This window comes from Rhinolophus sinicus, chromosome 2 (genome assembly GCF_057876585.1).
Source record: "Rhinolophus sinicus isolate RSI-liver-muscle chromosome 2, RSI-T2T, whole genome shotgun sequence".
Taxonomy (NCBI): domain Eukaryota; kingdom Metazoa; phylum Chordata; class Mammalia; order Chiroptera; family Rhinolophidae; genus Rhinolophus; species Rhinolophus sinicus.
In genome coordinates, this window is record NC_142502.1 from 123718050 (window position 1) to 123740888 (window position 22839).

Below are 22839 nucleotides of genomic sequence, written 5' to 3' on the forward strand. Positions count from 1 at the left end.
GCCTTTGCATGGGCTGAGGTGGCACCGTGTTACAGGGACCAGTGGAATGTCCCCATTAATCACTCTGCTACTGGGACGCATCCTTTAATAGTCCGCTTTTCAGTCAGGCAGGGTGGCCTTGTTATTTTTTCTCCTGAACTTAATTCAACTCAGAAGCACTCTGACAAAGAGGTGTCTCGCCATCTGAAAATGTATTTCTCTATTGTTTTGCATGTTATTATTTTGCCTGTTACTCTTGTAAGCTCGGCCTTTTCATCATCATCATCTCTAGTGGATCCCCTCCGTGAGCCATTTCACACCCAGATTCACTTAGGTCAGGCTGTTCTGCCATGTTAATGTAAGACCCGGTCTTATTTTACTATAATATAAGACCAGGTCTTATATAATGATATAATATAATATATCATATCATATCATTATAATATAATATAATACCCGGTCTTATTTTGCTATAAGATTGGGTCTTATATAATATAAGACCAGGTCTTATATTAATTTTTGCTCCAAAAGATGCATCAGAGTTGATTGTCCAGCTAGGTCTTATTTTCAGGGAAACAGGGTATTGTATTTTATATCTATATTATCTCTATCCTGGAACTTTGTTTCAGATTAAACAACAGATAGTGTAAAATGCTGATACTTGTATGTTTTTCCTATTTTTCTCCTTCAACATACTTTCATGTTTGGTTCCAAATATTCAATGTTTAGGCCATCTGCCTTTGATTGATTATGGTGTTTAGGTCTACAGAACGATAATACCAGAGCACACCAATCCCTTCTTTAGTGTTGCTATTTAAAAAACCCTAATGCTCCTTATCCTTTCTTACCTTTCCTGAGGCTGTAGAAGAATCTGTCATTTGACCTTTCTTCTCCATATTCCAAGCAGAGCTTGAAGTTTGAATAAGAGCTTGAGTAACTCATGTACCAAAATTGCATCATTTAGGTAATATAAAATTCACCTAATTAGAATAAAACTGAATGCTGCTGCCAGCACTTTAAAGCATTATTTCTTTTTTCTTAAGAGAGCTGATGGGAACCTCACACACCCCTGGCCCCCTTCCTATCTTCCCATGATGCTGAGCCCTAGTACATCACACCACTGGTCTGCCATTGCCACAGTGCGCCTTGAATCAGGCGTGGAACTGAAGGGAAAGCCTGGACCAACCAGATAACCGACTTATGTCCATAAGCAAGGTTAAGGGTAGTGGAGATGACAGCTTCATTAGAAGATCACTGAGCTCTCTCTAAGCTCCACTCTTCGTGGAGCCCATGAGGAGTGGTCTAGGATGGGACGTACTAGAGACTTGGAAGCACAGAGGTGATGGTGGTGCTGGTATTATCCAGATGAGCCTTTTCCTCTCTGTCGTCACCTGTCCTAAGATGCTAGTAGTAGTCCTTGGTATTTAGGGACTTCGTAGAGAATCACGTCAGTGTTCCCAGGTTTGCCTGGACTGTTTTTTCTGGCTGACCCTGCCTCACACCCATCATTCTCCAAGATCATCTTCCCCTCTTTTCCTAAGCATGTCCTGTCCTCCAAACACAAGCACAGGGCTCCTTCTCAGCTACAGCCTATTGTTTCTCTTGTGTATCTGTCACACATCAGTATTCCTTCCACATTGTGTTTCCTGTGTCTGTTAGAGTTCACAGTTTTGTTAAGAGAATAAAGGGGTGAGTGATTGAAAGAACCCTCTAGAGCAGAAGGATGAGTATCTTTCTGATAGCTCACAAACATTTCATTTGCTGTAAATCGTGGACACGATGTACTGGTCTTTTTAGCACTGGGTTCCCATGGACAGTCTTTGTGGAGCCTGACTTTCCTTACCAGTTTCTCCCCTGTGATCGGCTGAGTGGCCAAGTTCGTCAGAGGTTCTTGTTACGTTGTAGCCATTGTATTTAAGTGGCTTTCTGTTGATACCAAGGAAGAGCAGCATCACGAAAAATGCCTGCAAATGATAAGAATTGAGATATTCATTTAGCAAGTACTAGCATGCCCTTTCCACGTGGGAGATACTAGAAGAACAGTAGTAGGCCAGACAGACGTGACGCCCTCTAGGAGCTGACAATGTGCCGGAGAGATAGACACTAACATTTTAAAAATCGTATAAACAAATGTATGATTTTGTTTGCAATCTCAGGGTTTTATGAGAGCTTACTGTAGGGTTCATGACCTAGTTTGGGGTCAAGAACAGTTTCCCTGAGGAAGGGACATTTGAACTATATTTGGAGGATGAAGAGGAAATCAACCTCAGTAGAAGACTGGTGAGGGTTCCAAGCAGGGGAAATAGAAGAGTTTGGCTTGTGGACAGAGAAAGCCAGAGTGGCTAGAGAATAGGTGGATAAAGCCAGGCAGGAGAAGCCGAATATGCTGTGCCTTCTCGGCCATGTTCCAGATCCTGTAAGCACAGGGAGCCCGTGAAGGATTTGACCAGTGACGAGTGTGGTCAGATTGGCAATTTCAATGCACAGCTCTGGCTGCTATGGAGAGTGGATTGAGGGGAAGAGGGAAGAAGAATGAGGAGCGGGAGGCTGTTGCCTACGTCCAGATGAGAGATGCTTTATGGGATCCTCACAGACAGGGGAACATTGAGGGGAATACTGCTTTGGAGGGTGGGAGGGAAGAGATCGTAAATTCATTTCTGGATATGTTGAGTTTGAAGTACCTTTGAGACAGACGTTCCAGTAACTTGGAGAATGTAAATGAACATCCATACGTGGGTCTGGAGCTCAGAACATTTTTGACTATAAGCCAACATTTTGGATTAATTAACATGTTGGTAATAAAACCATAGAAATGAGTAAGTTTGCCTAGAAAGAGATTAGAGAATGAGAGCAGGGGAAGTCTTAATTTCATCATTTAAAGGCCAGTGAAAGGAAACTCCACTGGACATAAGAGGGAGTGACTAGAGGAGCTGAGGGAAAATTATGACAGTGAAAAGTCATAGAATCCATGGAAAGAGAGTTTCAAGCTCTCAAGAGTTTCAAACAGTCCTCAGAATTTCTGAGAGAACAAGAGAGACGGGGATCGAAAACCACCTAGTGGATTGGACCACAGAGAGACAAGTCGTTGGGGACTTACTTGAGTGCTGGTTCTGTGGAGGAGACTGGGCGGAAGCCAGACTTGAGAAAATGGAGTCACTGAGTTCAGAGACCTCGAGGTGTGTGAGGAAAGGTCATGGGTCCCATTTAGGTCCCTTTTTGTTTGCAGTAAATCCTACGTACAATAACAACTACCAAATGATAAAGAGCTAACATTTATGATGCATGAGACACTTAAGTTCCTTGCATGTGTTAAGGCATTGAGCCATCACAGCCGCCTGAGGGGCAGACACTCTTAGCATCCCCATTTCACAGAGGAAGAAACTGAGGCAAGAAGTTAAACACAGCTTGTCCAAGGTCACAGAGTTGGTAAGAGGTAGAGCTTGGATTTTAACAAACACCATCTGGGAGCAGCACCCTTTGTCTCTAACGACTATGCTGTTTTATTAAATTAGGAGCCCTTCTCCCCCCACCCCCACTCATTAATGGATCCACCCAGGCACCCTTTTGCTGTGAATAGGAGATTTCCCGTTTCCATGTGTTTATGATTTGGAAGCGCCGGGTCACGCATTTGTGCTCTTGAACTCAGAGAGTTTTTATGGCTAGCGTTACCAACCTCACCTGAAACTTCTTTTTCTCTCCCGTCTCTTATTTTTGCTGAGGTGACTGTTTTCAAGTCATTTGAATATTACATTATGTTCTCAAGTGTAATTATTTTTTATTCTTACTTGGAGAATTTTGATCCTGGGACCTAATAAATCTGTGTATTATTGCAAAATTCACTTAACCGAGGGAGAAATTATAACTGAGTTCTGTGAAGATGGGCGATTAGGGCTGGAAGCCCTCACAGCTGACATATGTTTATAACAGACAGCTTTCTAAGTTACACAATATTTCATCCTTAAAGTTCCAGCACTGTAGTACTTAGGTGCTTTTCGTAGCATTATCCATTAACGTAGAACGGCATTAACATTTGTTCAGCAAATAAAATCCATTTACAACTTAATGGGGTTGTGCAGGGCTAGAATCCAGGATGCACACATTTTATGCAAGACAGCTTTCCATGGCAGTTTTGTTGAGGGGCAGCACGCATGCCAGAGCCAGGCTTTGTGATAAGAGACCAGCGCTTGAGATTCTGGTTTGGACTTAAGGGACAAATTTAGAGACAATTTCTGTGCAACATCTGAGCAAATTGCCATCTTGGCTTTCATCTTTACTTACTAAGTTAATGCCAATGTCCTGTGAAATATTCATAGTGAATCCGTATCTATATAGACTTGCGTTTCTGTTTATGTGAAAGGGGTAACTGGTACTTGTTTAAATACTAGCGACCCAAACCAGGTTCCTGGCACTGTAATTGAACGGACTTCCAGCAGATAAAGGAAGCTCCTTTTCCTTGGTTTTCTAGAAACTAAGGAGCCTCCTGGGCAAGAGTCCAGTGTGATCGTGAGAGACCTGGGAGTGAGGAGAGAATTGAGAGCCCTGTCACGTAAAATGCACGTCACTGTGCCCCCCCCCCTCGCCATGTGTTCAGACCCTAGATGGTGAGCCAAGGGGAACCATGTGCTTAAATGTCTGCTCCTTAACCCAAGTGAAAATATATTAGCCACTCTAGAGAAGGGAGAGAACAAAGAGTGCACTTGTTTTAAGTGACCTATTTGGGACATTTGCAGAACTGGACCTAGGTCAAATCTCCCCTGCTTCAAACCAGACAGGCTTCTTCTAGCTCCTACTCATGGCTTTATGAATTACCGTATTTTGCCGTATATAATGCATACTTTTTTGCCTAAATTTGTGAGGGAAAAATAAGGATGTGCTTTATACATGGGTAGTACTAATTCTGTGTCTATATAAATGTTTTTAATTATTTTATTTATGCCTATGAGTTCAAAGTGGAACTCTAGAAATCAGTAACGATATCTGGAATATGGTAATCAGTTTTGTTGAATTTACGACGAACTTGCAATGACGAAGAGTTCTTGGCCTTCTATGATGTGTAAATATCGTAAATTTGTTACTGGTGCATAAAATTTCATGTACCTTGTATCTGTTCTTATTTTTGTAATTATCTGTGACATAAAATTCCTTGTACCATAATATGTTAAAAAACAAATGTTGAAATTCCTTTATAATACAAAAAAGACAAGTGCCTAAATGTAAACAAAAATTTGAATTAAAAAATTAAAACAAAAGATTTTTTCCCCTGAAAGTTAGGGCCAAAAATGTGGGTGTGCATTATACACCGCAAAATATGGTATGTCATTTGCTTCAAACTGTAGATTTTCCTAGTGACAAAACCAAGCCCATAAGTGGCAAAATCAACCCGGGTGTAACTGTAGAGGAACCCTGTTAATACATCCCATTACCTGTTGTAGTAAAGTAAAATCAAAGCAAAAGTCAACAGGATGTCAGCCTAGAGAAATTCACGGAGCAAAACCGACGCATCTTATCCAAGATAAATTAGCCTCGCTTGGTAGTGTTTTCTTTTGATTTTTCTTTTTTTCTTTTTAATAGATGTTATTATCCTTGTCCTTTTGGCTGAAACCAAAAGCCTCACTTAAATGGCTCCATTTCTGCCTGCCAAAGGCATCCTGGGGCCTGTGAGCGTGTCCAACGGCCAGCACTGACGTTTCTGGGTGTTTGGCCGCACTCTGCAGACTTTCTAATGACTCCGAGGTGTTCACTTTCTCACAGACCTGGCACAGAAGGTGGCTGTCATGCAGTATCTGGTCTGAGACGAGAGGTTTTGGGGAGATGGCCAAAGGAACCCCAGAGGTCTGGAAGCCTCTGTTGGAGTGAATGGCTTTGCGTTTCGATATTTTTCTCATTGTAACGTGTACATTAGAAATCACAAAGGCGTTTACACAGCCACGGGGATAGAGACCAAGGGAATGTTAGCAGCCTGAGTGCCTGAAGGTTTCAATATCTTGTCACGAGAGTCAATATTGTAAACTGGAAGAAAGGAAGAGGTTCGTAAAAAATGTTGACCAAAGCTGGATGCCACCGGATACCATGGAAGCCAGTGGCGCCGTGTGCCTCCCACCTCCTGCTCCACCCAGGCTGGCGAAAACGAGGAGAGGTGCGAGGCAAGTGTGTTGGCTAGACAGGTGGAGTGATGGCCACCATACAGCTTCACAGGTTCTCAAGACGATACTGGGAGAACTTCAGCACTACCTTCAAGGACTGAGGCATTCCACTCACTTGCTTTGTTACGTTTTCTATTGCTCCGCCCTCGGAAGGCACATCAACCAAACAGAGAAGTGGTAAGATTGATTGTAACTTAAAAAGAGTAGATTTACTCAGTGCCTTCGAACACCTGCCAGACACGCAGGAGGGACTCATCCTGTGCTTATGGAGGACGAGTGAGTCAGAGAGAGAACGTCGGGGACAAAACAATGTAGACGCACTCCTCAATGCCAGTCCTCCTTAGAAAGGTGGTTTGCAAAGCCCAGCCCAGCAGCACGAAAGTGCAGAAGGGCGGGACGGAAATGGATAGATGGCACCTTACTGGCACAGAGCACACGTGGTCCATTGGACAACACAGTGTCATCCATTTATTCTACTCAGGTTTCCACGGCAACATTGTAGTAGTTTACTTGTCTATATTTCAGGTAGTCTTCATTTTCAGAAAAATAAGTACTTAAACGGATCATGTAGAAGAAAAAAGTGCAAATTCTTTATCAATAAATGAGGCTCACTATTTACAGTATTGTTTTTATTTTAGTATAGAGAGTTGAAAATATTCATACATGTAAAATGAGAATATCTGGTAATACTTTCAAATGTATGAGTTCCCCAAAGATATACTTAATTTTTAAACTTTTTTCTTCAAATTTATTTTTCAATTACAATTAACATCCAATGTTGTATTAGTTTCAGGTGTACAACATAGTGGTTAGACATTGATATAATTTGCAAAGTGAGCCCCCTGGTAAGTCTAGTACCCACCTGACACCATACACAGCTATTACAATATTATTGACTGTATTCCCTGTGCTGTGCTTTATATCCCCGGGACTATTTTGTAACTGCCAGTTTGTATGTCTTAATCTCTTCCCCTTTTCCACCCATCCATGGGTTCTCTGTAATGAGTTTGATTCTGTTTTTGTTCATTTGATTTTTAGATTCCACGTACAAGTGAAGTCGTATGATATTTGTCTTTTTCTAAGTTATTTCACCTAGCATAATACCCTCTACGTCCATTCAGGTTGTGGCAATTGGCAAGATTTATTCTTTTTTATGGCAGACTAATATATTTTTGTATATATGTACCACCTCTTGTTTGTCTATTCATCGTATCAGTGCACACTTACATTGCTTCCATATCTTGGCTATTGTAAATAATGCTGCAGTGAACATGAGGGTGCATATATCTTTTTGAATTAGTTTTCATTTTCTTTGCATAAATACCCAGAAGTGGAATGGCTAGATTATATAGAAATTCTATTTTCAATTTGGGGGGGAAACTCCATACTGTTTTCTATAGTGGCCACAACAATTTGCAATCCCACCAACAGTGCACGAGGGTTCCCTTTTCTCCACATCCTCTCCAAAACTTATTTGTTGATTTATTGATGATAGCTATTCTTACAGGTGTGAAGTGATATCTCATTGTGATTTTAATTTGCATTTCTCTGATGATTAGTGACGTTGACCCTTTTTTCACATATCTATTGGCCATCTGTATGTTCTCTTTGGAGGAATGTCTATTCAGGTCCTCTGCCCATTTTTTAATCAGACGGTTTGTTTTTTTAGTGTTAAGGTGTATGAGTTCTTTGTATTTTTTTAATATTAACCCCTTATCAGATGTATCATTGGCAAATATCTTCTCCCACTTAGTATCTTGTCTTTTCCTTTGGTTGATGGTTTCCTTTGCTGTGCAAAAACGTTTTAGTTTGCAGTAATCCCCTTTGTTTATTTTTTTCTTTTGTTTCCCTTTCCCAAGGAGACATATCAAATATATATATATATATATATATATATATATATATATATATATATATATATATTACTAACAACAATGTCAGAGCATTTACTGCCTATGTTTTCTTCTAGGAGTTTATGGTTTCAGGTCTTACATTTAAGTTGATGGTATAAGAAAATGGTCTAGTTTCATTTTTTCCCCATTATCTGTCCAGTTTTCCCAGCACCATTTGTTGAAGAGTCTGTCCTTAACCCATTGTATATTCCTGTCTCCTTTGTCATAGATTAATCGACCATATAAACATGTGCTTATTTCTGGGCTCTCTATTCTGTTCCACTGATCTGTGTGTCTGTTTTCATGCCAGTACCTTGCTGTTTTGATTACTATAACCTTGTAGAATAATTTGATATCAGCTCTTGTGATCCCTCCAACTTTGTTCTTCTTTCTCGAGATTGCTTTGGTTATTCAGAGTCTTTCGTGGTTCCATATACATTTTAGAGTTTCTTGTTCTATTTCTGTGAAAAATGCCATATGATCTCTTGGTGGGCACTCGATGCTGCTAACCACAGGCTCATGCCTTGGCATCTGACACTACACCTCCTGGGGCTGTCCCCACTTGGGGGGCATTTCATCAGGTCTTCCTCTCCCAGTAATTCTCCCTGAGATTTTGGGCTTGGATCTCTTCTCTCATAGGCTAGTTTCCCGGCGACTGTTAACAACTGTGCCGTGAGGGGTCTCAAGGGTGTGTCACGAGCCCAGCTCTGTTTCCTGACTTTCACACTCTGGTATCCAGCTGTCCCCCCACTGCTCCACCTAGTGTGTCATGGACACCTCCTCCCTAAGGTCACCTCGCCCCTCCCCGACCCTCCCTCCAGCGTGGATTGTCCTCATCACACGGCTGCTCAGGCCTGAGACTCGTCTTCTCCTCACCCTCGCCACATTCAGTTCCTTACCACGTCCGTCAGTTCCGTCTCCCAAGCCTCCCTCAAACCTACTTCTCTCCCTCCCTGTGCCACTCTCCTTGTTCAGCTCACCATCCTTGCCCACATAGATTATTCCGGGCACCTCCTCTCTGGCTTCCAGCCTACTCTCTGCCTGCAGTAAGCTCTCTACCATGCAAGCTGTATCAGCTTTCCAAAGCATGTTTATTTAAAACATTTCAATGACTCGCCTGGGCTCAGGGTAGAGTCACATTCCTGAATGTGTCTGCAGAGGCCACACATGCGCCAGCCCTGCCTGTGTTCCAGCCTCGTCTTTCGCCACTGCCCACCTCATGCTTCATACCTCACTTCTAGAAGCATGGTGCCACTGCTCCCTCCCTCACCTCTGGTCTTAACTCACGTTCTCCTTACCCACAAACCACGCTCTGCCTACCCCCAGCCCCCACATTCGGCTGTTTCCTGCTTATCTGCCAAGCCTCACTTGAAATGTCACACCTTCCCTCCAGGAAGTCTTTCTGGTTCCCAAAGTCTGACTTACATGCTTCTGTTCTGTGTTTCCCAGGCACCCTTTATTCTCATTTCATTTCTTACATTGAGTCGTAGTGGTCTTTCTGACCCACATTAAGCTGTTACCGTCTATCTCCAGGAGCTAGCAAAACGACTGGCACATAATAGATGTTTTACAAATACTGAATAAGTGGACGAATAATAATGAATGAATGACTTTGACCTTTTGCTCAATGTCTGTTTCTCCTCTTCAGCCTGTTGTCCTTCTAATCCTCCAACAAAAAAAGTTTCAGGTGTTGTCCGCTTAAAATATCAGCCTCTAAGGACTGCCAAGGCTGGGGTGTTACCCGGGAGCATGAGAACACATTAGCAGTTAGCACAAGTGCGAGAAAGATCGATTCCACCTCCCAACTCCCGAGGGTGGGAAGTGAAAAGGAGTCCGGCAGCTACTGCTGGTGGACACATCGGGAAACTCAGACCCTTTGTGTCTGCCACTTGTATTCTGATTATGTTTCATGAGCCTGAGTTTTTCATTTTGATAGATACTGAGTGTAATGCACAAGTTGGAGAAATCAAGATAATAAATTTGTAGAGATAATTTGGTTAATTACCATGTTGATGCTACTAGTAGAATTGAGGGCTGGAAGTCAAAGCTGTTTCCACTGCTCATAGGTTCTGTGTAAAGCAGTTCTTGGAACAATGTTACTGACTGTATTCCCTATGATGTATTTACATCCCCCTGACTATTTTCTAACTGCCAACGTCTATTTAAACCCTTCACCTTTTTCACCCAGTCTCCCCCCCCCCCCCCAACACTCCCATCTGGCAACCATCAGTTTGTTTTCTGTATCTATGAGTCTATTCTGTTTTCTTTGTTCCTTTATTCTATTCTTTAGATTCCACATATAAGTGAGATCATATGGTATTTGTCTTTCTCTGTCGGACTTATTTCACTTAGCATAACCCTCCAGGTCCATCCATGTCATTGCAAGTGGTAAGATTTCATTCCTTTTTACGTCTCAGTAATATTCCCTGGTATATACGTACCACATCTTCTTTATTCAGTGGTTTATTGCTGGGAACTTAGGTTGCTTCCATATCTTGACTATTGTAAATAACGCTGCGGTGAACATTGGGGTGCATATATCTTTTCAAATTAGTGTTTTGGATTTCTTCAGATAAATACCCAAAAGTGGAATTGCTAAGTCATAAAATAGTTCTATTCTTAATTTTTTGAGGAACCTCCATTCTGTTTTCCATGGTAGCTGCACAAATTTGCAATCCCATCAACAGTGTATGAAGGTTCCCTTTTCTCCACATCCTCACAAACAATTGTTCTTTGTTGATTTATTGATGATAGCTATTCTGACAGGAGTGAGGTTTTTATCTCATTGTGATTTTTATTTGCATTTCTCTGATGATGAGTGATGTTGAGCATCTTTTTATGTGTCTATTGGCCATCTGTGTGTCCTCTTTGGAGAAATGTCTATTCACATCCTCTGCCAATTTTTTAATTGGATTGTTTGTTTCTCTGATGTTGAGTTGTATGCATTCTTTTAAATTTTGAATATTAACCCTTTATTGGATATATCATTGGCAAATATATTCTTCTTTAAGTAGGTTGTTTTTTTATTTTGTTGATGTTTTTCTTCACTGTGCAAAAATTTTTTAGTTTGATGTAGTCCTATTTGTTTATGTTTTCATTTGTTTCCCTTGCCCAGGAAGATATGTCAGAAAAAATATTACTCAGAGCAATGTCAGAGTTTATGCTTGTTTTTTCCAGGAATTTTATGGTTTTGGGTTTTACATTTAAGTCTTTAATTCATTTTGAATTTGTTCTTTGATATGGTGTAAGAAGTGATTGGGTTTCATTTTTTTGCGTATGTCTGTCCAGTTTTCCCAACATCATTTATTGAAGCGACTGTCTTTAACTCTTTGCATATTCTTGCCTCTATTTTCATAGATTAAATGACCATATAGGTGTGGGTTTATTTCTGGGCTTTATTCTGTTTCATCAATCTATGTGACTGCTTTTATGCAAGTACCATGCTGTTTTGATTACTATAGCCTTGTAGTATAGTTTGATATCAGGAAGTATGATACCTCCAACTTTGTTCTTCTTTATCAAGATTGCTTTGGCTATTTGGGGGCCTTTTGTAGTTACATATACATTTTAAGATGATTTGTTCTAGGTCTCTGAAAAATGCCACTGGTATTTTGATAGGGCTTGCAGTGAATCTATAGATTGCTTTGGGTAGCATGGACATTTTAATGATGTTAATTATTCCTATCCATGAGCATAGTATATGCTTCCATTTATTTGTATCTTCTTCAATTTCTTTCTTCAGTGTTTTATAATTTTCCAACTACAGGTTTTTTACCTCCTTGTTTAAATTTATTCCTAAGTATTTTTTGAGGCAATTATAAATGGTATTGTTTTCTTAATTTCTCTTTCTGATAGTTTATTATCGGTGTATAAAAATGCAACTGATTTCTGAATATTAATTTTGTATCCTGCTACTTTACTGAATACAATGATCAGTTCTAATAGTTTTTTGGTTGAATCGTTAGGATTCTATCTATATTGTATCATGTCATCTGCAAATAGTGACAGTTTTACTTCTTGCTTTCAATTTGGATGCCTTTTATTTATTTTTCTTGTCTGATTGCTGTGGCTAGAACTTCCACTACTATGTTGAATAAAAGTGATGAAATTGGGCATCCTTATCTTGTTCCAGATATTAATGAAAATACTTTTAACTTTTCCTCATTGAATATGATTTTAGCTGTGAGTTTGTCATATATGGCCTTTATTATGTTTATTATATGGCCTTCCCTCCTCATGAATTATGTTTTGGAATAGTTTCAGAAGAATAGGTGTTAATTTTTCTTTGAGTGTTTGACAAATTCACCTGTGAAGCCATCCAGTAATTGATTTCTAATTTCATACCACTGTGCTTGGAGAAGGCACCTGATATGATTTCAGTCTTCTTAAATTTATTGATGGACTTGAAGGAAAAGATCGACAGTAATGCAGTCATAGTAGGGGGCTTTAACACCCCATTGACATCAATGGCTAGATCTTCCAGGCAAAATCAACAAGGAAAGACTGGCCTTAAATAATACATTAGAACAAATGGATCTAATTGATATTTTTAGAGCATTTCACCCCAAAGCAGCAGAATATAGATTCTTTTCAAGTGCACATAGAACATTTTTCAAGATAGACCACAAGTTTGACCACAAAACAAGGCTTAATAAATTTAAGAAGATTGAAATCTTATCAAGTGGCTTTTCTGACCAGAAATCAATTAGAAGGAAAAACACTGAAAAACACACAAACACTTGGAGGCTAAATAACATGCTATTAAACAATGAATGAGTTAACAATGGGATCAAGGAAGGAATCAAAATACACCTTGAGACAAATGAAAATGAAAATACAGTGACCCCAAATCTATGGGACATGGAGAAAGAAAACCCTGCCACAATGCAATGAGGATGATACTGCACAGAGAGAGAGAGAGAGAGAGAGAGAGAGAGAGAGAGAGAGAGAGAGAGAGAGAGAGAGAGAACAGGTTCTCTCCAGACTGTGAGATAAAAACCTCTCCTCTGGTCTGTATCATAAGCATTTATCATTCTGACTTTTTAACTTCCATCTCCTTTTTTTTCACTGAAGTCTGTTACTACCCCCTCCACACATACCCTAACCTCAAACTCTGGAAAAAGGCAAGAAATGAACATCGAGTTCTTTGTGAGTTTCACTAGTTATTATATGCAACGAGGAGCCCACTGTGCTATGAAAAGAAACCCAAAAGCAAATTTCCTGACATGTTTAAAACAGTGTCAATGGTGGGGGAGGAGGGGTCATCAAAACTGGAAAATCATCAGCAACCCTTGGATAGTTGAAATGATTAATCACTTCAGCACAAAAGAACACAAAAGGAGATTTGTTAAGAATAAGCACGGGACAGAGTGCCTGCTCCAGGGGGGACATGCTTGTCTGCTTAATAATGTATTTCTAAAGTGTACGCCACATCAAAAGCAAAGCACATGCAAATGGAGGAAAATGAAAAGACAGTGAGTAAAATGTTCGGTGAATTAGAACAAATGTTTAGGAAATCAGATCAGCAATAATTTTGGTTTGAGCCTTTAACAAAATGTGTTCCTTCATCCCACCCTACCCTCCACCCCCCAGTGTCTTAGCAGCACTGGAGAAACTCTGAGTTCCCCACAGAATGTGCCTCGGACTTTTTATCACTAAAAACAATCAAGAGCCAATCAAGTCAACAGTGCAGAATAGCTTCCCTTTTTTTGAGGTCAAAGGCTCTGAACAGCCTCCTTGAACTACAGCCAACTCCGTGACTTAGCGCAACAGAAACAACACTGACGGCATCGCATGGCAGGTATTCATGGCTTACTGTGCTCGTCACATCTTTCAGGCCTCACACTACCCCTGTATGGCATCATCCCCACCTTACAGAAAATGAACTTGAGCTGTAAAGAGGTTAACCCAGCAATTAAGAGACATGGTTATGGTTTAAATTCATGTCTCCCAGACTCCTGAGCCCAAGTAATAAACACGATACAGTGTGATTTTTTTTTTTTTTTAATCTGAATCTGTTCAAAATGGAAGATTGAGCAAATTCCTCTTGTGGGGATGCATCAAGACTCTTGTATTTGTACCACCTCTTTGTCACAGCCCTGAGGAAATGAGGGGATGTATCCATGGCGGTGTTTGCTGCTTCCATAGGAAGAAGCTGCAAAGGGTTGTGAAGAGTTAGACTGAGGATTGATGGCTGCAGTGTGCCACGAGGGGTGCACAGTGAGCACAGAAATACCTGTGACAGTTCCTTACAAATTGATCTCGAGTGGCACTCATGTGTAACCTAGTTACTGAGGACTACATATTGAAACGCTGGGTATTTTGTATCAGCGTGTGCTATGCTGCTTTCCATGGAGCTCTGGGTTACTACCCCTCCTAGTGGAGGCCTCCTGCTAGTATTAGCCCTAGTGAAAGGCAACAAGTCAACGCTGTCCTCGTCCCCAGAAGAGTTGCAGGTCAAGATGGAGAGTCAAGAGACACCAAGAGTTAGTTCTGGGGGCAGAAGCCACAGCACCCCTGATGGCATGGGTGTGAGTTTCCACGGGAACTTGAGCTTTTGCCTCTGACATGCCTGTGTTCAACACCACTTCTGCATTGACTGGCTGGGTGACACTGAGCCAGTAGAGATTTCAATACAGTGCACATTTTGCCAAGAAAAAAGCGATTGTTCTCACCCATTATTTGATATGGATGTAACATCTATTGCTGGATAAATATGTGAATACGCATATCGTGGTGAGTCAACATGTCTAAAAATGTTTCCGTTCATCAAATGGGGTTCTGGAGTTAAACCAATTTTCTAAGTCTGCAATCGAAATAAACATTTTATTTTGGAACTGGTGACTATATTTGCTGCTATTATTCTTGTTAGGATAAGCAAGTGTTTTCAAATTCCTTAGAGATGAGGTTCACTTAAAGAAATCTCAGTCTATAAAATCTAGTGGTAGGATATGTGTAAGATTATCTTTATTGCTAAGAAACAATTGCTTTGCTAAAGGATTCCTAGCTATATATAGGAAAGTATTAACCTAGGATTAATAGCAAACTCCCCTAAAGACTCTCGATATCTGCTTACAGTTTCTTTAAAACGTGGCATTAATAGAAAAAACAAAACTTAGCATTAAAAGAAAAACCAAAAGCTTAGCATTAATAGAAAAACCAAAATAGATATCACTTTGAGTTTGATTGACAAACAGTAATAAAATACAAAGACAAAGCTTCCTTAGAATAAAAATGAAAGCCACCAGGACATTATAAATCACTTTACAAAAATATAGTTTTCTGTACAACTGTTCTGGTACACGTACTAAGTGGCTGCAAGGGGAATAAATGCAGACTACACCCCCTGGTGGAACATTTGTTTGATAGGTTGTTGATAGCTTTTTATCTCTTTAAGGATAAAGTGCTTATTTAATTTCTTTGCCTTCTTAGTTGATTGTAAAACTATGTTCATTTATGTCAGCTTATGCCTATAAGTTGCCTTTATAAGTATGTGGTTATACTAAGTATGCCTAATTATGAATCAGATTACCCAGGCAAAGTAATTTTTATGATATATGTCGTAGTCTACAGTGTTTCTAAAGGCTCCTCTTGAGAGCTCACGAAGGATTAAAATTCATGCATAACTTCTAACTTACAGCAGTATTTTCATATCAAAACAAACTTGGTGGATTGCTTGAAATAGCCCTCTTGCTTATTGGCAAATGACATGGAACGCTCCTGCTTCAATATAAATCCTTTCTACACGAAGACTTATGCAACTGAAGAGAGCAATGTAAAATAGTGGAGGGCTCCACAAAGGTTGTTCACAAACTCCTCAGCCTTCACGCGGACCCTTAAAAAAAGACACAGGAAGGGAAGTGGGAAGACATTCCTATACCATGTATGAAAGATTATCTATTTCTTTTCAATATTGTATTTTTTATCGATGTATAGATTTAATTTCAATTAGAATGAGATTGCCTTCATTTCTGTGTGATTTTATAGCACCCAGAAATAATCTCAATAAGTACTCGAATGATTTATTGAAAATCTAACTTCTTGAGAAAACTTATTCATTCCATATTTAAAGATATCTTATATACTTTCAAATATGGGACATAGTACTTGTTAAATTGTATTCAGTGCCTGAAGTTATTGCTATTTTTTTTAAAAGCCGGTGATTTCTAAGGTCCAGAAATGAGTGAGAGCTGTAATTTTACATATGGAAAATTCATGTCTTCGTAGGAACTCAAAGACACTTAAAATTATGAACTTTGTTTTTGCCTCTGGTAGTAATCTACTCATGACTGAATTGGCAGTTTATAATGATACCTATGGTTACTTGAAAATGAGAATTGGCGTGCTTATTCAGCATAGTAAATAGTGAGTTTTCTAAATGACTTTCTTCTCTGCCTGGACACCTATCACGTGCTTCACCCAGGCTGGTTGTGTAGCGCAAAGGAGATTAGGGATGGCACACAACTTGGTAAAGTGCTATTCACAGCAATGTTCCAGCTCAGAGCTACAGAAGGTAGACAGCTGGAAAGAGTGTTGCTTACACGCTTACAGCAGGGAAAAAGCTGGAGAAACAGCAAATTGACTACGTCTATTAAACCCACGAAGTCACAGGGCAACCAATTAACCTGAAATATGAAGAGAGACAGGCACCTTCTGGAAGAAACAAGACCTGAGCATTTGCTTATATGGGACACTACCCACTGCCACATCAGCCAGTGAGAAGATTCCGCGAGAAACTTGTAATGAATCGCTAAAGGCGAATGTGGGCTCACAGGAGGGCACCGCATACACAGAGAGGTTCACACTGTATTTCAGGCTTTTCCTCCACCAGGTGCTCACAGGGAAGACCTGGGAGCGAGTGTGCTGACAGGCCTGCACTGTGGTGTTGGCTTGGGAAGGGAATAGCAGCCTGTGCTGAACCTTCCCCAGACCCATCTCTTCTCTCTGTCCTACTGATACAAAGTCTTCATCTGCAGGATGGAGGCACAGAACTACAGCCTGGACACACCAGTGGATCCCCTACAGCTGGGGGAGGGGAAGGGCACCCACCACCAAAACTCAACTCAAACCCATCTCCCCTGTCATTTCTAAGAAACAAAAGCCTTAATTCTTGGTGGGAAGGGCAACCAAAATGCATCCTGACATCCCTGGGAAACCCGTTGTACCTGGGGGTGGAAAATAGGAGAAAAGACAAAGCTCTATCCTTGGGAAAGGGGCAGAAATGTGTGCTACCCGACATCCCATTACACCTGGCGGAAGATCATACCATCAACACTTGTGTTCACTCGTGCCTGCCTAAAACCAAGGCTTAATCAGAACTGCACAGACTGTCTTACCTTCCCAACACTCCAACCACCACACTCATGAGCACTGACTAAATACAACAGTGGGATACAACTAGGGGAGCTGTACAAAGAGAAGACCCATAGCCAAGTGGGAAGACCCATAGCCAAACAGAGAGCAAACATCACAACCAGCCCAACTCCTGACTTAGATAAACACAAACCTCCACTATAAAGACCTAACAGAAGGGAAGGTGTTCTCATCTCCAAGCATAGAACATACTTACTTCAGAATCTATTGTTCTGTACCGCATATTTGGCTTTCAGCAAAAACTTTTGAGACATATTAAAAAAGCAAGCAAGAAACACAGTCTGAAGGGACAGAGCAATCATTGGAATCAGATATGACACAGATATTAGAACTATCAGACAGGAAACTTAAATTGCTACAATTAATATATTAATGGCTCAAAGCTAAAGGCAGGCAGCACATAAAACCATATAGGTAACTTTACTAGGGAGATAAAAACTAGAAGAGAGAGCCAAGTGAAAAATTTTGAGAAATGAAAAACAGAGATGAAGAATGCCTATAATGGGTTTATCAGCAGACTGCACACAGCTGAGGAAAGAATCCATGAGCCTGAAGATAAGTCGACAGAAGTTACTCAAACTGAAAATGAAGAGAAAAATGTGAGGGGTGGAAAAACGAATAGAGCGTCCAAGACATGTAGGACAGTATCAGGTGGTCAAATATTTGTGTAACTGGAATCCCCAAAGGAGGAAAAAAAAGAATGGGCAGAAGAAATAATGCCCAAGAATTTTCCAAAATTAGTGAGATACCAAACCACATGTCCTAGAAGCTCAAGCTCAGAGCATACCCAGCAAGCTAAATACACAGACAAGTACACAAGCACCCACATACACCCCCAAATGTATGTAATAATCAAACTGAAAACCAAAGGCAGAAAATCTTGAAGTCAGCCAGAAGAAACAAGACATTACCAACAAAGGAACCTGAATAAGGATGGCAGCAGACTTCTTTTCAGCAACCAGGCAAGCAGTAAGACAATGGAGGGACATCTTTAAAGTGCTAAAAAGAAAAAAAAAAGTCAACCCAGAATTCTTAGCAAAAATATTCTTCAAAAGTTCAAGAGAAATAAAAGAGTTTCAAAATGCTCAACATCACTAATCATCAGAGAAATGCAAATCAAAACCACAATGAGATATCACCTCACCCCAGTCAGAATGGCTATCATCAACAAGACAAATAGTAACAAATGTTGGAGAGGCTGTGGAGAAAAAGGAACCCTCATACACTGTTGGTGGGAATGCAGACTGGTGCAGCCGTTATGGAAGGCGGTGTGGAGGTTCCTCAAAGAATTACGAATAGAATTGCCGTATGACCCAGCAATCCCTCTCCTGGGTATCTACCCAAAAAATCTGAAAACATTTAGAGATAAAGACACGTGTGCTCCAATGTTCATTGCAGCTTTGTTTACGGTGGCCAAGACATGGAAACAACCAAAATGTCCTTCGATAGATGAATGGATAAAGAAGTTGTGGTACATATACACAATGGAATACTATTCGGCAGTGAGAAAAGATGATATAGGAACATTTGTGACAACATGGATGGATCTTGAGAGAGTAATGCTGAGCGAAACAAGTCAGACAGAAAAAGCAGAGAACCATGTGATTTCACTGATATGTGGTATATAAACCAAAAACAACAAAAGAACAAGACAAACAAATGAGAAACAGAAACTCATAGACACGGACAATAGTTTAGTGGTTGCCAGAGGGTAAGGGGGGTGGGGGGGAGGTGAGGGTAAGGGGGATCGAATATATGGTGATGGAAGAACTGACTCTGGGTGATGAACATACAATGGGATTTATAGATGATGTAATACAGAATTGTACACCTGAAATCTATGTAATTTTACTAACAATTGTCACCCCAATAAATTTAATTTAAAAAAAAAAAAAAAAAAAAGAGTTTCAGACAAACAAAAACGGAGGGAATTCATTACTCACAGGCCTACTTCACGAGCAACATTAAAGGAAGTTCTTGAGGCAGAAGGAATGTGATATGGTCAGAAACTCAGATCTATATATGCAGAAATAATAGTGTTAGAAGTGGAATAAATAACAGTGAAACAGCCACACAGCAAGTAATTGCAGAAGCCAGGAGCCAGGCTTTATGCTGAGTTTTTTGTTTACTCCTTATTACACATTATTTAATGGAGATGGAGTTTCACTTGAGAAAGATGAGAAAGTTGTGTGGATGGATGACAGCAATGGTTACACAACAGTGCGCATGTACCTAATGCCACTGAACTGTACAGTTAAAACTGGTTAAAATGGAAAACTTTATGTGTCTTTTACCACAGTAGAAAAATGCAACTGCTATTATCCGAGGAGCACTCAGGATCATAAAGTCTCTTGAAACCCTTCTCATGGCCACTTCTCTCCTTGCCCCTGCATCAAATCTCAGTAGCTCCCAGACACTATTAAATGATTTAAAAGTCCATTCACTCTTAGTGACAAGAGAAATTCTCATTTCATAATGAAAATGCCCAGTCATAGGCCATCGTCAGAGCTCTGAACATCATTTAAAGGTTTTCTTCCCCCAACGTGAGCTTCCTTCAGGCCGGAATCCTACCGGGAAAGGAGGGGCATGGTTGTTCCTTCTCCATTTCACAGGCCTGCTCGTTCCTTTTTTCAGCTGGTGTTTCTGGCTCCTCCAGAGCAAGAGTTAGGGTGGCAAAGGGTGGTGAGGGGCCAAAGAGGTTATGCTCGGCAAGTCCACGTGCGCAGGCACTGGCACTCTTGTGGGTTGGCAGGTGTCTCTCTTTGAGAAAGGAAGGATTCTCTTTCACTCATAAGATTCTTTAAAGGCTTCAAAACAATTTTCCCCACTGTGATCCCCACTGTGAACACCATGTATAGCTCCTTTGACGATGCCCCATCAGTGGTATCTTTGGTGTCTCTGTGGGAGGAAGTGTCCACATCTGGCATCACCTCTGGGCTGCCGTCTATGGCCATTCAGTCAGCCGCTTCCTGTTGGTTTTTTCAGGCTTAAGTGAGGCATCCCCCAAGCTCCCCGAACAAATATAAAGTCCTGTGTTTGTGTGTTTAAAAGCCCTTTCACTTAGGCTTGAGGTGAGAAGAAACCATCTCTTCTCCCCTCACCCACTTCAGATAGTGGAAGGAAAATATCACAGTATCACAGCAACTTTCCCCAAAGACATCCTCTTTCTCAGCCTCAGATGACTATTGAGCAGACGGTCCTAAGCTCCTTTTGAGCCCCTCTCTTGCAAGCTTTGCGTTGCCTAGGTGCAAGTCCTTTTGATTATTTGGTATCTATTGTTTGTTCAAAATAAAAAATACAGAGACAGAGCGAGTTCCCTTGGCACAGCCTGTTCAGCAACGCTCAACTGGAGCGTGATCGGAGATGCACGTTTAGCTAGAAGGTACACTTAAAAGGTTTACCCTTTTGTTCTGTGTTACTGGTCTAGCTACCATCCAGGTTACAAATCGTTGTTGAGGAAGCCCGGGGAAGTTCTTCCTAGGTCTCCCCTAGCTCCAGCTGACATCTCGGATAGAGACAAGGCTTTGGCTCTGTACAAATAAGTATGTGTGTTCTTTAATTTCCTCGTGTACTCAGCCTTCTTAATCCTTTCATCTTTTCCTTTGCCTTTTTTTTTTTTTTTCAATGAACTTGGTCTCAGAAAAGGTGCACAGACCTCACTGAAATCATGAGCCGCCTTCTGCATGTAGGTCGTGGTGCCCAGGTCGTACTAACTGGTCCAAGTCAGACTCTGGTTCTGTAACTTCAGTAGGATCAGCCAGAGGACAAAATTCATTCTTATTATTAAAATAGAGCTAGTTCTCTCTTAATTTAGTAAGTGTTTCTCTTTCTGTGTTTCCCAGTACTACTTAAAGAGCTATTTTTAAAAGATCCTTTGAGCTCTTGAATAAAACTAGTACAATAGTCTACTTACGCAAATAGTGTGTTTGTTTAAAATGAGACCATCACAGTGTGAGTGAGCTGTAGTTAGAAGGAGTGTGGGCTCCTCCTGAGAGATGTATTGGGTGAGCAAGTCCCCAGCCACCCCTCCTCGACTGCTCTGCAACCTCTGCCAACAGCGTCTGTCACGACACACCGATTAACATCAGTACCTAACGATGTCCTTGAAAACCTTGTTGTTGGGAGCGTGTCATCACATAGCAGGAAAATGTTAAAGATGGAAAGCACAGACTTTTAAAAATATGTCAGTATTTCCTGATTATCTGTTTTTATGAGGTCAAAGCCTTCGTTTTGACACTTAATGAATAAAATGCCCACGCTGCAAGAAGTGAGATAATGAATTGTAAAAAGACATAATCAGCAATGACTAAATAATTTAGGAAATTGAAATGCAGAGTCATTTGGGACTGCATTAATAACAACATGATTTGTTCCATATGCTAAAGAATTCTGTTTTTAGAAAATCAGTCATCACACATGCTCTATGGCAAAAAGAAAAAAAAATTAATGTTGACTAATAGGAACTGTAATTAGATGTTCTGCTTTTAAACAGCTGAATAAAAGATGAAATCATATAGCAAGTATATTTAGATACAAGTCAGAAAGTAAACTGATTATTATTCATGGTGCTGTTAATAGGAACTGTAATTTATGCATCTAATGGGAATTGTGTGAGGCAATTAAGAAAGGGAGTCACACTCAACTTCCCTTTATGCATTTACATTTGTGTATTTTACTGCATTATACCAGCGACTATCTTTTTTCTTATCTGTCACCAACTTAACCGTCAGAGTCACGTCATGAGGTAGTGAGCAGTGAAGTTTGGAAGGTCTTCCCTTCAGAGGATGCTGCGTCAGGATACGGCTTGGCCAGCGTGTCCCCTGTGCCTTTGTTAGACATACCAGCAGGTGGTGGTGACTTTTCAGCTTCTGTTAGTGTTTCACTTTCCGAGGTGTCTTCATAGGTTACTGGAAGGAAAATGGTGATATCTTACTTCCAGAGGCCACTGTGGGCGGCCCTAAATGGAGAGAGTTGGAGAGAGTGGCGGAACGCAGTCGCTGCAGACTGGCCCTAGATGTCTAACCCAGCCGTCAGGAGTGGCCACCTTTCATTAATCATCAGCACATCTCTTTGGTGGGACACAGGAATCATCCCCACCCCCCTTTTTAAGGTACAACATCAGAACAAATGTGTGAGATCGTGGTTAGAATGATCTCGGATTCTCCGGTACTATACGTACCTTTTTGGAGAGTAAAATAACACGCAGTGCGAACAGGAATGCAAGATTTTAACACCACTTCCAGCCTCTCTGGTGCCCTATGCTTACATTCACTGTTGCCACTGTGCCCACAGGCTAGTGCTGCCCTATAGTGCTGTTCAGTCACTAATACCAAGAGCGTCGAACCATGGCGCAAACAGTGCCCTTGAACTCCTGGTGTGAAGACCACACGGTGCTCTGCTTTCCCCAGCCTCAGGGACGCGGTGCTTCCTGACCTCTCGTTCCACAATTGTGT

The 22839-nt window shown here is 40.8% G+C and overlaps 1 protein-coding gene across 10 annotated transcripts in view; it reads left to right on the plus strand.

Annotated features, from left to right (window-relative positions):
* Positions 1 to 22839, plus strand: part of AFF3 (ALF transcription elongation factor 3) — a 545430-nt gene that overhangs the window by 294566 nt on the left and 228025 nt on the right. The window lies entirely within an intron of this gene.